The following is a 7,726-nucleotide window of genomic DNA, read 5'->3' on the forward strand; positions in this document are numbered from 1 at the left end:
ACTGCCTTCCACTTGTCCAAATGGGATGAAATTTGACATGCTTACCATGCTGTGGATTGTGATTGATCATGTTTTATTTGATGATTTTTGGAAATGTTTAAGATTGCTTTTGAGTTAAGTCTTGCTGTTGACTTCTATGAGCTTCTGTTTGCCATACTTTGACCTAAATTGTTCATGAAATGATGATGATGATTGATATGGATGTGAACCCAATTGGTTGTGTTTCTTAATGGTTTGAACATGATTTTGGATACTTACCCCTTGCTGTTTTGACTTTCTCATTCATTTTTGACCCTAGGCTTGTCCTAGAGGTCCTGTTACTCACCTTTGAGCTTGTGTTTTCAGGTTGACCATCAAATGGCCATTAAGACCAATTCATTTGACTGAGCTCGCTTAAATATCATTGTCTAACCTCTTTGTTTTGTAGGTGGCTTGGCTCACATGCCTTAAGCTTTGTGCCTTGCACATTCACTAGCTTGTGTTGACTGGTTGATGTCTGTTTCATCTTGATTTAACTCTGACTTGTATACTAACATCTGCTTGACTGTTTCAGGTACTTTAGTTGCTTTTAGTTCCTTGTGAACTTTTTGCTTTGCTTTGCTTGTATAAGCAATTTGCATTGAGGTATGTCTCTTTTACTTCATGTAGTCTGGAAGACCTGGCCTGTTACTTGGTCAGGCAACTGTCTGAAGTCCTCCTTAAGAGGCAATGTTTGTGGATGTTTACTTTTGTCCTTGCATAGAGTCAAAGACCTCCTAAGTGAAGAGGCAATTGGTGGAAGGTAGGGATATGCAATCTATCCCCCACTATTCAGTGTGTCATCTGCTTTGCTCACACCATTGTGTTGATGCATTGCAGATACAAACCCAAGATCTTGTACAATTGTACAGTTGAGTCAGTTTTAAATGTGTAGAGGGGTTCCCACTTTCTGAACCCACGCATTCTTGTCTTAAGCTCTCCCAGGCCAGGGATAAGAGTTGTGAGGTCTCATCCTCACTCCATCCTTTCATCTGCTTCACCTTAGCCCCTCAATGGCAAGGTTAAGAGCAACACCCACCCCATTCCAGAGGTTTGTTTGTTGAGGTTGATATGACCCCTCGACTAAAACCTAGCCTTGTTTGAGCCCCTTGCTTGTGTATAGTGTGTGCTATCTGTGCTTGTAGGATTTGTTTGACTTGCTTCCTGTGCAAGTTAGGATAGTTTGACTTGCTTCCTGTGCAAGTTAGGATAGTTTGACTTGCTTCCTGTGCAAGTTAGGATAGTTTGACTTGGTTCCTGTGCAAGTTAGGATAGTTTGACTTGCTTCCTGTGCAAGTTAGGGTTAGTTTAGACTTGCTTCCTGTGCAAGTTAGGTTTTGCTTGGCTTGCTTCCTGTGCAAGTTAAGTGTGTGTGTGGCTTGCTTCCTGCGCAAGTCATGACTAGGATAGGCTGGCTCCCTGTGCCAGTTAGCTAGAAACCTTAACTTAGGGATGATTTTGCATGATAACATCTAGGCTCGAGTCGTAGTCTCCCTAGTTGTGTCTCCCTCTGTTATCTGGTTAGGCTAGTCCTTTATCCCTCTGTAGGGGAACTACATCGCCCTGATCTTCATACCAGATGAAGTATGTAGGCAGGAGATTGAGCTGATCTCTCCGGGCGCCCTTTTTCTTTTTGGTGTGTGTTGTTTGACAGTTGCTAGGCTCGAGTGCCTGACTCCTTAGCAATTTGTTGTCTGTCTGTTTGAGTGTGTGCTTGACAGTTATAGGCTCGAGTTCCCGACTCCCTATCAACCTGTTGTGTTGTTGTGTGCTTGGAAGCTGATATAAGTCCATCAAGTGGCATTCGGGTTCCAGTGTGGGTTTGTTTGGTTCGGATGCTGATGTAAGTCCAGTGATTGGCATTCGGGCTCCACGTTTGCCTTCTTGTGTGTGTTTTGGTTCGGATGCTGATGTAAGTCCAGTGATTGGCGTTCGGGCTCCACGTTTACCTTTGCCTGTGTTTGTTGTGTGCGTGTTAGCCGAGCTACGGATGCTCTGATTCTCCTTCGTCCAAAGGAGATACGTATGCATAGGATGCGATATCCTAGCGAGCATGTGTCGTTTCCCCAGTCCGAACTACTTCGACTCTGATGTCTATGCCTGATAGACTAAGTAGGCCCAGGATGCGACATCCTGCCGAGTCAGTTTCAGTCAGTTTCTTGTGTCTCTTTCAGCCAGTGTGTGTGAGTATTTAAGCAGTGTTTAGCAACCAATTTTCCTTTCTATTGTGCGTGGATCCCGTAGAGTACTACGGATGCGTAGGGGTGCTAATACCTTCCCTTCGCATAACCGACTCCCGAACCCATTCTCTTTGGTCGCGAGACCATGTTCTTTCCCAGGTTTACTCTGAGCGTTTCCTTTCCCTCTTTTGGGATAAATAACGCACGGTGGCGGCTCTGTTGTTCTTGTTTTCCCGCCGGTTTTTCGCGCGATGCGACACACATGTACTTTATCCGCATAGATCTGGCACTTGTGACAGGTTCTGGAGTGATGGTGGCAATCAGCTTCCATGGTAGACCAATAATACCCTGATCTCAGAATCCTCTTGGCCATCATATGTCCACTAGAATGAGTCCCAAAAATACCGTCATGCATGTCTTCCATAACCTTTTCTGCTTCCCTTTTATCCACACAGCGAAGCAAAGTCGAATCATGATTACGTTTGTATAATACTCCATTACTCACAAAGAATTTAGCGGAGAACTTGCTCAGAAATTTTCTGTCATTGACGGATGCCCCTTCAGGGTATTTCCGAGTTTCTAAATATCTTTTTACTTCGTGGAACCAAGGTTTCTCCTCTGCCCCCTCAGTATTAAGTTCATAACAATATGCTGGTTCATCTAATCGTTCAATGGTGATCATGGGAGCTTCATTGTCCCATCTGACTCTGAACATAGAGGACATGGTAGCCAATGCATCTGCCAACTGATTCTCTTCTCGTGGAATATGTTCGAATGTAATCTCTTCAAAGTATGGGATTAATGTTAACACCCGCTCTCGATAAGGGATGAGATTCGGATGTTTAGTGTCCCATTCTCCTTTGATCTGACTGATTACTAATGTTGAGTCTCCGTACACACTCAAAAACTTGATTCTTAGGTCTATAGCAGCTCTGAGTCCCAAAATACATGCTTCATACTCAGCCATATTGTTGGTACAATCGAAACATAATCTAGCAGTGAAAGGCGTGTGGCAACCCTTGGGGGAAATGATTACAACACCAACGCCATTGCCCAATGCATTAGAAGATCCATCGAAAACCATAGTCCATCGGGATCCCAGTTCGGGTCCTTCATCCGGTCCAGGTTCTTCATAATCAGTGACAAGCATGACATCCTCATCTGGGAACTCAAAATTCATAGATTGGTAATCATCCACCGCTTGATGCGCCAAATGATCAGCTAGCACGCTTCCTTTGATTGCTTTCTGAGTAGTGTATTGGATATCATACTCTGTTAAAATCATCTGCCATCTTGCTATTCTTCCGGAGAGAGCAGGTTTCTCAAATATATATTTGATAGGATCCATCTTAGAAATCAATAAAGTGGTGTGATTCAACATATACTGTCTTAGTCGGCGAGCAGCCCAGGCCAAAGCACAGCAAGTCTTCTCGAGCAGTGAGTATCTTGTTTCACAGTCGGTAAACTTTTTGCTAAGGTAGTATATGGCGTGCTCTTTTCGACCAGACTCGTCATGTTGACCCAACACGCACCCCATTGAACTTTCTAACACGGTCAAATACATGATTAGAGGTCTTCCTTCCACTGGTGGTATCAGAATGGGAGGTTCCTGGAGATACTTCTTGATTTTATCAAAAGCTTCTTGACATTCATCATTCCATACCATCTCTTGATTTTTCCTCAGTAATTTGAAGATGGGTTCGCAGGTAGCAGTCAAATGGGAGATAAATCGGGCAATGTAATTCAAGCGTCCCAAGAAACCTCTGACTTCTTTATCTGTACGGGGAACTGGCATTTCTTGAATAGCTCTCACCTTAGCAGGGTCGACCTCAATTCCTTTACCACTGACAATAAAGCCCAAGAGTTTACCGGATCTTACTCCGAAGGTGCATTTATTCGGGTTCAATCTCAACTTGTATTTCTTCAACCTCCCAAACAGTTTGTATAAATGATCGAGATGTTCTTCTTCAGTATGAGATCTGGCTATCATGTCATCCATATATACATCTATTTCATGATGGATCATATCATGGAACAAAACCACCATAGCACGCTGGTACGTTGCCCCTGCATTTTTTAAACCAAATGGCATTACTTTGTAACAGAAAGTGCCCCATTGCGTCACGAACGTAGTTTTCTCCCTGTCCTCAAGCGCCATCTTAATCTGATTGTAACCTGAGAAGCCGTCCATGAATGAGAATACCTTGTGTTGAGCGGTGTTATCTACCAGAACATCAATGTGCGGAAGTGGAAAGTCATCCTTGGGACTCGCCTTATTCAAATCTCTGTAATCTACACACATTCGCACCTTACCATCCTTCTTCGGTACCGGTACCACATTAGCAACCCATTGAGGATAAGAAGTAACGGCTAGGAAACCGGCGTTAAATTGTTTCATAACTTCGGCTTTGATTTTCTCAGACATTTCCGGGCGCATGCGACGAACCTTCTGCTTAACAGGACGACAATCTTCCTTCATCGGCAGCCGATGCACTACTATATCAGTATCCAGTCCTGGCATGTCTTCATAAGACCAAGCAAAAATCTCTACATAGTCATGTAACATCTGGATCAATCTTTCTTTGACACTGTTTTCCAAGCCTGCTCCTATTTTGACTTCTTTCCTGTCTACTTCAGTACCCAGATTTACAATTTCAATTGATTCCTCATGCGGCTGTATGGTCTTTTCTTCTTGCAGTAACAGTCTGGAAAGTTCAACAGGGACTTCACAATCTTCCTCACTTCCATCCTCAGCTTGGTAGATCGGATTTTCAAAGTCATAATGAACAGTAGTAGAACTATTATCAACAGGATCCAGAGTGGGTACGGATGTGCAATTTGTTACGTGAGTGTGTGTAAGAAAACATAGCTTGTTTGGAAGATGACAGGAAAGATAAAGAGCACAATATTCGAATGCAAAAAGTCCATTGATTTATTGAATGTAAATATGCTTATGAAATGACAAACCCTTAACAAATTAGCTATTGTGCCCCGGGCATAGACACAATGCTTTAAGAAGTTCAATTGTAAAAAAAAAATAAAAAAAAATTGCAACACTAAAATAGACAATAACAATTACTCCTGACTAAAGGAAGTTAGGATAGTGTCTTCAGCTTTCCAATTGTTGAGTCCGTCACCAATTGTTGGGTAAATCCAGCTATCCAGGTCGCAATCGCTGTCAGCATCTTCTACAGCATTAATCTGATTCTTGACTACCTTTTCAGAGCTAAATCCCAGGCCACATCTATCAGACTTGTACGGTACGTTGATCAGTTGACCCCAGCCAGTACGACCACCCTCTTCAACCACGGCTTGAGCATCTTTCAGAGAAATCATGGCAGGAGGAGCACGAATAACCTTGGGCGCACAGGAAGCTGGCTTAAGGATAGGATTAGTCGGAGGAACTACTTCAAATGACTGAGACGGAGTCTCAAAGAATTCACCATCCATCTCGACGTATCTGAAGGTATGCACACTACTGACAATATACTCTTCTTCCCCACACACAGTAACGATCTTACCCTCTATTGGATATCTCAGCTTTTGATGGAGAGACGAAGCTACAGCACTTGCCCCATGAATCCAAGGGCATCCCAGCAAGCAGGAATAGGCGGGACGAATGTTCATTACATGAAAGGTAGTGTTGAAGACTTGAGGTCCTATCTTGATAGGGAGAACCACTTCACCATGGACAACACTCTTCGCACCATCGTAAGCACGCACCACAATGTCACTAGGCTTCAGTTCAATGCTCTTGTAGTCAAGTTTATCGAGCACGGCTTTCGGTAGCACGTTCAAAGAAGAGCCATTATCGATCAACACATGAGACAAGGTGATCCCCTTACACTCAATGGAGATATGCAGAGCTTTATTGTGATTCTTCCCTGCTGGTGTCAGGTCAGCATTGGAAAAACCTAGGCCATTGTCAACAGTCAAGTTAGCAACATAGTTTTCGAACTGATCGACGGAGGTCTCCTGAGGTACATGAGCAGTCTTCAAGAATTTTATCAAGGCATTGGCATGAGATTCAGAAGATAACAACAAGGATAACATCGAGATCTTAGACGGGGTGTGCCCCAACTGTTCTACCACATAAAAATCACTCTTGCGGATGATTTTCAGCACTTCTTCCATTTCTTGTTTGGCAACATCTTCAGTAGTAACTTCGACCGGTGTCTCTGACTGAGAAGGGTTGACTGGTTCCTTTCCTCGATTTTCGGTGACTGAAGGTGAGATCTCTGGAGAAAAGATCCTTCCGCTTCGAGTAATTCTACTAGTCCCAACAATGTCAACGTCATATCAGAATTAGCAGGATTATCATCTTGCTTTACACCATGGATGTAAACATCACCTCCATAATTCCACGGAATGGCTTTGCTTGAGGAATATGGTACTGGGCCAGGTGCAGTAATGATCAGGGGAGCTACCTTGGGCTCAGCAGTAATCTTCACAGGTACTCTAGGAGCGGTAATCTTCACTGGAACTTTGGACCTAGCAATCACAGATATTTCTTCAATAGGGTCTTCCACCTTAGGAACCTTTTCGAAGAGAATTGTATGATCGTCCATCAGCCGTTGAATACCATTTCTCAACTTCAAGCAATCATTGGGTCGGAATATACAGAGACCGCAATTTTCAGCACAACCTGGAAATAAACCAGCTTGCAACAACTTCTTCTTGATGGCCAAGAGAGGAGATGCTAAGTCAGCTACATTAGAAATGTGAGAATTGTCATCCACAGCATTAACAGCCTTGTCATGATTAGGCATAGGTGCAGTGACGACATTAGGAGTCTCCGGAGGCTCAAATTCAATTTCCCCCGCGTCGATCATATCCTGGATTTTATTCTTCAACGACCAACAATCGTTTGTATCATGCCCGAGGCTATCGGAGTGATACGCACACCTGGCATTGGGATTATAACGAGGAGAAGTAGTGTTGGGATTCGTAGGAGGATCTCTGAGGGTAATCAACTTTGCTTTTAGCATACCCTGCAGTGCCTGTGCTAAAGTCATATTGATCTTGGTAAACTGCCTTCTTGTCCTGTCTTGTCTGTGCTGGAAGTTTTGAGGTGGCGGTGCTGCAATCGTAACTGCTCCAATGGTATGGTCACGATTTTTCTTGTTACGACCCTTTTGACCGTACACAGCATTTGATTCGTTCCTCCCCTGGTAGGACCTTTTGGTGCTTGCAGAGGTAGTCGCCTGTATCTTTCCACTTCGAATGCCGCTCTCCACGCGTTCACCCGTCAATATAAGTTCAGTGAAACCCGATGAGGAACTTCCCAGTAGATGGCTGTAGAATGGGCCAGTCAGTGTACTCATGAACATGTCTACTAATTCTCGATCAGTCATAGGGGGTTTGACTCTGCCAGCCAAATCTCTCCATTTTTGAGCATACTCTTTGAAACTTTCTTTAGATCCCATAGTCATATTCTGCAACTGTAGCCGAGTGGGTGCTAGTTCAGAATTATATTGGTACTGTTTATAGAAAGCTGTTGCTAAATCAGTCCAGGTGCGGATGTTAGA

The sequence above is a fragment of the Lathyrus oleraceus genome, chromosome 3 (genome assembly GCF_024323335.1).
Source record: "Lathyrus oleraceus cultivar Zhongwan6 chromosome 3, CAAS_Psat_ZW6_1.0, whole genome shotgun sequence".
NCBI lineage: Eukaryota > Viridiplantae > Streptophyta > Magnoliopsida > Fabales > Fabaceae > Lathyrus > Lathyrus oleraceus.